Source organism: Abramis brama (genome assembly GCF_963993115.1).
Source record: "Abramis brama genome assembly, chromosome: 20".
Lineage (NCBI taxonomy): Eukaryota > Metazoa > Chordata > Actinopteri > Cypriniformes > Leuciscidae > Abramis > Abramis brama.
Genome location: NC_139982.1, coordinates 7,622,172 through 7,629,695, shown reverse-complemented (window position 1 = coordinate 7,629,695; position 7,524 = coordinate 7,622,172). Strand labels below are relative to the sequence as shown.

Sequence of the window (7,524 nt, the reverse complement as noted above, 5' to 3'; positions counted from 1 at the left end):
GCCTCATGTTCAGTCCAGAAACAGCTAGAATAAATTCCAAGAACTTTGAGAACCAACTTTTATTGAAGTTGAATACAAATACTGCCCTCTGAGACTGAGAGGTCCATCAACTCAAAGTCAGCTCTGAATATCTGATTTTACTTTTCTTTTATTTGTCCATCGTACTGTAAAGTCCTTTTAGAAAAAATTGTGTTGTGTCTTTTTTGAACACTTGAGTTTAACTGAGACTGACTAGTTTGATCCGTGTTTTGTGCTGCCATGTTTAAGAAGCTGGTGTGTTGATCTTGATTTAATGAAATATTGAGGTGTTCAATTTAATTTCTCTTTCAGGAAATAAAACCTCATAAATAAACTGTTTCTTGTTTTTCACTGACAGATCTCTTGGTGTTGAGGACTAAAGTGCATATTTGAGCCTACGTTCATTATGAGTAAAATACTCAAGTACTTTTAAAATCTGATACATTAAAACTTTACTCAAGTTGTTTTGGAATTGGTGACTTGTAACTTGTAATGGAGTAATTTTTACTGTAAGGTATCTGTACTTTTACTCAAGTATGGTTTTTAGGTGCTCTTTACACGTCTGGATTTGGGCATACTGCACTTAATAGTACATTGAAGACAATAGGGAAACATGAGACAGGAAAGTGTGAAAATTGTACTCAAATGAAAACTGTAGGGTATGTTATATGAATAGGTCCTACTTATAGTAATGAAAGAAAAATGTTAATTTACAACCTCAAGAAAATTAAGATGAATTTAGAGCTTACAACGATCCTACAAAATAAATCATATGAAGATAGTGTTAGATTTCTTATACAATGTCTGAATAAAAATACAGAATAAAATAAAATAATATATATGTATATAAAAAGGAATAGTATGATGGGTGATGCCATCTTGACTCACACTCCTAACTAGCAGGTGGCGGTAATGCACCTAAAAGTTGTATGGTAACCACCATAAACAACCAAGAAGAAGAAGAAGAAGAAGAAGAAGACCACACTTGTCTGGTCTCGTCGTTACTACCTAACGCCAGCTTGACCCACAGTACCTGTTCTACCTGTCCTTCACTGACCAATCAGCGTTCATTAGCAGAATGCTAGCGTGTTATGCTAACTCAACCTGTAAGAAATCGAAAGGACATAAGTACTCGTTCATTCAACTTTCGACCTATAACCCATGTTGAACTTGCAAAACCTACAATCAAATCTGAGATTTCTCAACGGCAATCGGGTGAAAGAGACACATTTAGCCGTCTAGCCCCATAGACTCCCATTCAGTCTGCACTCATGGGCGATCGCCCCCAGTGGAACTCTGGTGGAACTGCAACCAAGATCGATACAATGGGGCTAATAGGAAGTGCCAAGGCTCTCCGTAGACGGGTTCTGGAACAACTGAACTCACTCAGCGCTATGACATTGTATAATAACTTCAAAAAATACAACATAAATCATATATTTGGACATAACAAATGAAATAAACTTCAATTTTTCTCACAAAAGTAGTGTTGTTTTTCTTATTTAAACATTAAGTTCTGCATACATAAATGAACTCAGCACATCCAGATATTCACTTTCCAGCAACACAACGATGTAATTAACCCATCGATCGTCACAGGAGTAAAATGACTATAGAATCCACTCAATATCTTCCTCTTTTAACTAATTTGAAGAGAGTTAAAGACTGTTTTCAAAGTTTTACTCAGTTATTTTCTTGATCACTAAACTTAGCGAATTTCTCTCTGCCTTCTCCATTCTCCGTCTTGCGCAATCTCCTCAGTCAGCGAGTGGGCAGAGCCTATCAACAGAATTCTGATTGGCTGAACCAATAACTCTTTTAAGTATTACAAATTATTTTTTCCACACAATTTATTCTATGAAAAGTATTTGTTAACATCACCAATCTTTAATTATTTACTTTTTGTGAACCTCATAAATTTATATTAATATATGTTATAATCCTAAATTAGTCTGGGTTACATGATCAAATTAAAAGGACATCGTGCCTTCACTATAAATGAGCTGTGTGCTGCAATACAACACTTTCGCTTGCGTTTCGGGACAGCTGACGGATATCACTTGCCCACATCATTTTAAGAATGTAAACAAGAAACATAAAACTCACCGACAACGATTACCCAAACAAGCAAACAAAATACAAGACCAAGACACATCTTCTTCTTTTTCTTCTTTAAGGTTTAACGGTAGCTTGCATCCATTAGAGTTGCGCTACTGCCATCTTCCAGATTTATTTTCCTGTCGTGTCCATTTACATCATATCCTTCTCATCAGACCTGTTCTTGATAAAAAAAATAAAAAACTTTCTCTGCTTTGTTCATTCTCCCCACTTTCCAATATTTCCTTTCAATTCTTCCATCATCTTTTTCCGCTGTTCTTCATATTTTCTGCAACCTGACAATAGCTACAAAAAACAGTTGGATGCTTCCTTATAATGTGTAGTGTGTCATTCAAATGACTGTGACCTATCCTTAATCTGCTCATAACTATTTCTTCTTTTCTATTCGTTCCCCTTTTCTTCACAGCCCCACCTTTATTTTGAATAGCATACAAATGTCCCCCTTTAGTTTCCCTGTCCCACTGATGTTGCCATTCTCTAATGGCTTCTTTCCTATTATACTCTTTCCTTCAGATTTTGACAACTTAATATTTGCTTTAATATTCTCTTTTTTAACAGCTTGTTTGGCTAATTTGTCTACTCTTTCATTACCCACAATGCCAATATGAGCAGGAACCCAAATCAGTTGAAACACGATCGTTGTCATGCAGTGAATCCGGCCAATCGTGGAACAGCTGTGTCGTCATCAGAGCTTGTGCAGCCGCTCTTGAGAAGCTGCGCTGGCTGAGTTCTCCGGCTACTCTCGAATCGCTCTCGGATAATGACGGATAACTTTTTTATGTTTCCTCTGTTTGATCGCGCCGGCGTCTCGCACGCACACAACATATTCCAGCATTGCAAACTTGACATCACAGCCTGTTCATTATTAAAATAAAATAGTCAACCTAACATATAAGAAATAACACTGTTTAAATAGTAGTACAATTTGTGCTACTCAGCGTGAGCACTGCAAACACAACTTAACATTAATGATGACAACAGGGCAATAATGAGGGGCAAAAGGAAAGATATTCAGGCTAGACTGCTGGCAATAAACCCCATAGCATTGTGTGTGGTTGTAGCTGATGCTGCATGAAGATCCAAAGATGTCTTCCTACAGAAAATATTCACCCTGTTCTCATCATCCACCCAGAGATGGTCTGTCTTTAAAAGCAATGTCAAGATCTCAGTAAAGTCATGTTCACAGACCAGGTGGGAGAGCCGTGGAAACCGAGAAGAAGCCATTAAATACCAAGCCTTACAAGTGAGAGAAGCCCTACTGGAGGTAAAAGAAATGCCAGCAGAGCCTTAATATTGAGTATTGTAACCTTCACAGATGAGACTTGGAGAGTTTTACTCAAAACAATTCACTAGGCAGAGTTTCAGTGCAACAAATCATAATTGTTATTCTTCATAAAGTGTGGGAGAGGGGAGTGGGAGAAAACTGTAACTCAGGTTTTCCTTCTTTCTTAGGTAGCTCCTTGTGACATCAAGTTTATATCTGGAAGGGAGGCAGAAGAGATGTAGGGTTAGCAAATGTTGTTCAGGCTAGGGATGGCTGACGCGAAACAGTCGTTCCGAAGCTTTGCGAGATCCCGAAGCGCAGATGCTTCGAAACACTGATCCGAAGCGTGATTCAAAACACCCATGTCACGTGACTATGGCCAAACGAAGCCTCGAAGTGTTTCACTAAGTGTTTCATCAGGTGTGGTCCACACAATCGCACATCTGTATAAAAGTGAAATCAACGCATATTGACCTCGTGGGTTTTTGTGAGAGGAGTTTGATTTTGAGATAGCGGATTTTTGGTGATATTGTGACAGTGCGATTTGATTAGTTATAGGCTATTTGCTTACATTTAAATTTGCACAACACATTGACTGATAGGCTAGAGACAGACAGAGTATACATATAGTGACACATTAATAGATACATAGATATAAATATAGATAATATATAGATACATATCTAGATACATAGATAGATTATAGATTCATATAGATAGATACATAGATAGATAAAATGGAGGCTCCCCTGAAGAGATGCCATACATCTGTGGTGTGGGAGCATTTCCGTTTAGAAACCCCAAATAAAGTGAGATGTGTGTATTGTGATCGGCAGCTAGCCTACTGCAACAATACACCATTCATGATGCACCATTTGAGGAGCACTCATCCTGCCATTTTGCAGGGTGCAGAGGATGGTAGCATTCCCCCTGTTCCTAGGTCTGCCACTGACACTGCTGGGCCATCTAAGCAAGGTATGCGTTTGAAATATAATTATAATTTAAATATAATTACAAACTTTTGGGACACTGTTTAGAAAGTCCATAGGCCTATGCCCTACAACCTAATGTCCCAATCACTGCCAATCATGTTAAAATAGCTTCAATGTGAATATAATATAATATAATATTGTGTGAATATACATTTTATAGGTCTACATATGAGTACCCATTCATTTTGGTTTTCCTATTTGTTGTAGTTCTACATTCCATTACATTTTTCTCTGCACACTGAGCATAAACTGACCCACTGGAAAGAGAGAGCAGTAATCTTTCCTCATTTGTATGTCCTAGCTAAAAAATATATTTGCATGCCAGCAAGAAGTGTCCCTTGTGAGAGGATTTTTTCAAAGGCTGGAGAAATTATCTGTAAAAAAAGAAGTAGGCTAAGTCCTTCCACAGCAGAGAAATTAATATTTTTGAATAAATATCTCTAAAAAAGTGAGACATTGTGGCTTGATTTCTTTTATTAATATTAATTTTGCAGGACCAAAATAACATTATGTACAGTAAGGAGCCTATAGGTTACAAGCTTCACATATTAGAAAAATACAATAATAAAAAAACAACACATTTTTTTAATGGCTCGTCAAGGTTGTTTCAGAGCAACACCTGCAAGTGACCACTAGGTGTCACCGTTGAGACGGGTGTCGGATTGATTCGAAGCCTCGAAACAATATGGCCCATTTGGTTCAACTGTTTCATTGCTTCACGAAGCCTCGATCTGCCCACCACTAGTTCAGGCTACTCACGTCCTCCCCTAGGCCTCTATCCTCCAGAACGTGAGTGGGTCAAATCTGCTCTGATGTTTGGGCGGTATAACATCCAGCACTCAGTATCTGCTCACCTCCTCTGTTCTTCTCCTACTGTGGCTGCTTAGCTCTCTTTTTTTGTAGCTGCTAATTGGCCCAACAGCCTGCAGCTGAGGCTCCCTGCCAGAGGGGGAAATTGTGCACACCTGTGTTGGCGCTATCCTTGGTCCTGAATCTCACTGTGCAGTGCTGACCTTGTGTCTTCCTCTGATGGTGCTCTCCATGGAGCTGCAGGTGATTGTGCTGTGTTGTGAGAGGCCATGTTTCCTTCTGGCTACCACAGTATATTGATATTAACTAACTTTCTTGACTGACTACCGCGGTGAAGGCTTTGCTTCAGCTCCAGCTTTAGCAAGAGAGATGTGTGAAGAAATGAAAGTGGATGCTGTTCTCAAAGAGAAGAGGCTGTGATCAACACGTAGACAGTTCTCATATGAATGTCCAGATGAGCCCATCAGTGATGCACTGAAGAGGATGGAGAACATGTGTAATGTAGTGGTGGATGTGGCCATTGAGTCACTGGAGGAGAGGTTCAAGACCTTGGCAGAGGTCAAGGAGAAGTTTGCTGTTCTTGTCAACTTCCCTAAGATGAAAAATGAAGAACTGATGCAGCAGTGTGTGAGACACTAAGCGGCACTTTAAGTAATGGTGGACAATCAGACATAGATGAAAACAACTCGCCCTAGAAATGAGAAGTTTCCCTGACCTGCCATCAACCAACATGACCACCATGGAGATTCCTGAGTTTCATCATGAAAAGCGACTGCAAGAAATCTGCTCAAACATGTGTGTGTGCACTGAGAGTATCAGTGACTGTAGCGGCTGCGGAGAGGAGCTTTTCAGAGATCAAGCTGATTAAAACACACATGAGGTCTACCATGAGCCGAGAGCGTCTGAGTGGACCTGCAGAGATCAGCATCAGTCATCATGGGGCTCAAAACTTGGCTTTGATTCAGTCATTGATGACTTTGAGACTAAGAGCTCCAGTGTGCTGGACTGTATCATATAATAGAGTTTTTGCACTTTTTGTCGATTTGTAGTTTAATTCTTGTGTGATTCTTTTTTTTCCAGATTTGTTGGTCACCATTTATTTACCTTATGTATATGTTAACGTTGATAACTATTCATGTTATATTATAGTAAGTTGTAATTCATATGAATGATCTATCTAAAATCAGCGGGAACCAGCGGAGCCTGAGCCGGCCCTGCATTTGAGGGAGAGACACACATGAGTGACAAACTAATATTAGTCAATGAACAATAAACTGGGTTAATGTATTTTAGCATAAAGAACATCTTATATCATATTTACCTTTAAGGTCTTTAGAAACTTTGAACTAAACATTGATATTGTGTAGTTTGTGATCCTCCATCAGCAGCTGCAGTTTCTCTCAGCTGTATCAGTGCAGTCACTGTGACGTCTGACTGACAGAGGTTTTTGTACGACTCTTTATCACTGTGTGAACACCCAGCTACCACTGATAACTTGTTCACTCTGACAGTAATAATCTCCTGTATCTTCAGTCTGGACTCCACTGATGGTCAGAGTAAAATCACTGCCAGATCCACTGCCACTGAATCTAGATGGAGTTCCTGTATAACGGGTTGTTGCTTTATATATGAGGAGTTTAGGAGCTTCTCCAGGTTTCTGCTGATACCAGGCTAAGTAATATTGATTACCACTCCACAAATTCACATGCACATACACATCACTGCTGGTTTTACAGTTTATTCTGACTTCTTCTCCTGGTTGAACTGCTGGTATTGATGGACTCTGAGTTACAGTGATCTGTCCTCTACACTCTGAAAGAAAACACAAACAAAAATTAAAATAATATATATGATGATATACAATATATGATAAATACTGTATATACATTTCACATTTTAAGATAGTTAATAATCATTATAAAAGCTGTATTAAACAAACCTTGAATAAACAGTGCAATGGTCCAGATGAAGATGTTGATTGTGTTCATTGCTGTAGTTTAGTCTTGTGTGATGATGAAGAGTGTGTTCTGTTCTGCTCTCAGTCATGAAGTGTTAAACTCACAGCACTATAAACACTCTCAGAGCACTGAAGCATGTGCTGACAATGCAAAGAAGTGGGCAGGATTTACAACAGCTTGTGCTGATAACAAACTCATAAACTCTACATAGAAGATTTTACTTTCAGAATAATGTTATTGAACCATTTAGTGATTAATTGCACATATTTACTAATTGTGAAATATTTGTGTTTATGTTTGTCAGGCTGATAAGACACTAGGTTTTGTCAGGAGAATCATGAATGTAGATCATTTTAAACATATG

At 38.6% G+C, this 7,524-nt stretch overlaps 1 long non-coding RNA gene across 1 annotated transcript; it reads right to left on the bottom strand.

The window, feature by feature from the left end:
- Positions 1-4,844: 4,844 nt before the first annotated feature.
- Positions 4,845-7,246, bottom strand: LOC311071470. Its single transcript, XR_014603854.1, has 2 exons — positions 7,142-7,246; positions 4,845-7,014 (listed from the first exon to the last, which is right to left on the bottom strand). It is a non-coding gene; the product is annotated as an uncharacterized lncRNA (long non-coding RNA).
- Positions 7,247-7,524: the final 278 nt, after the last annotated feature.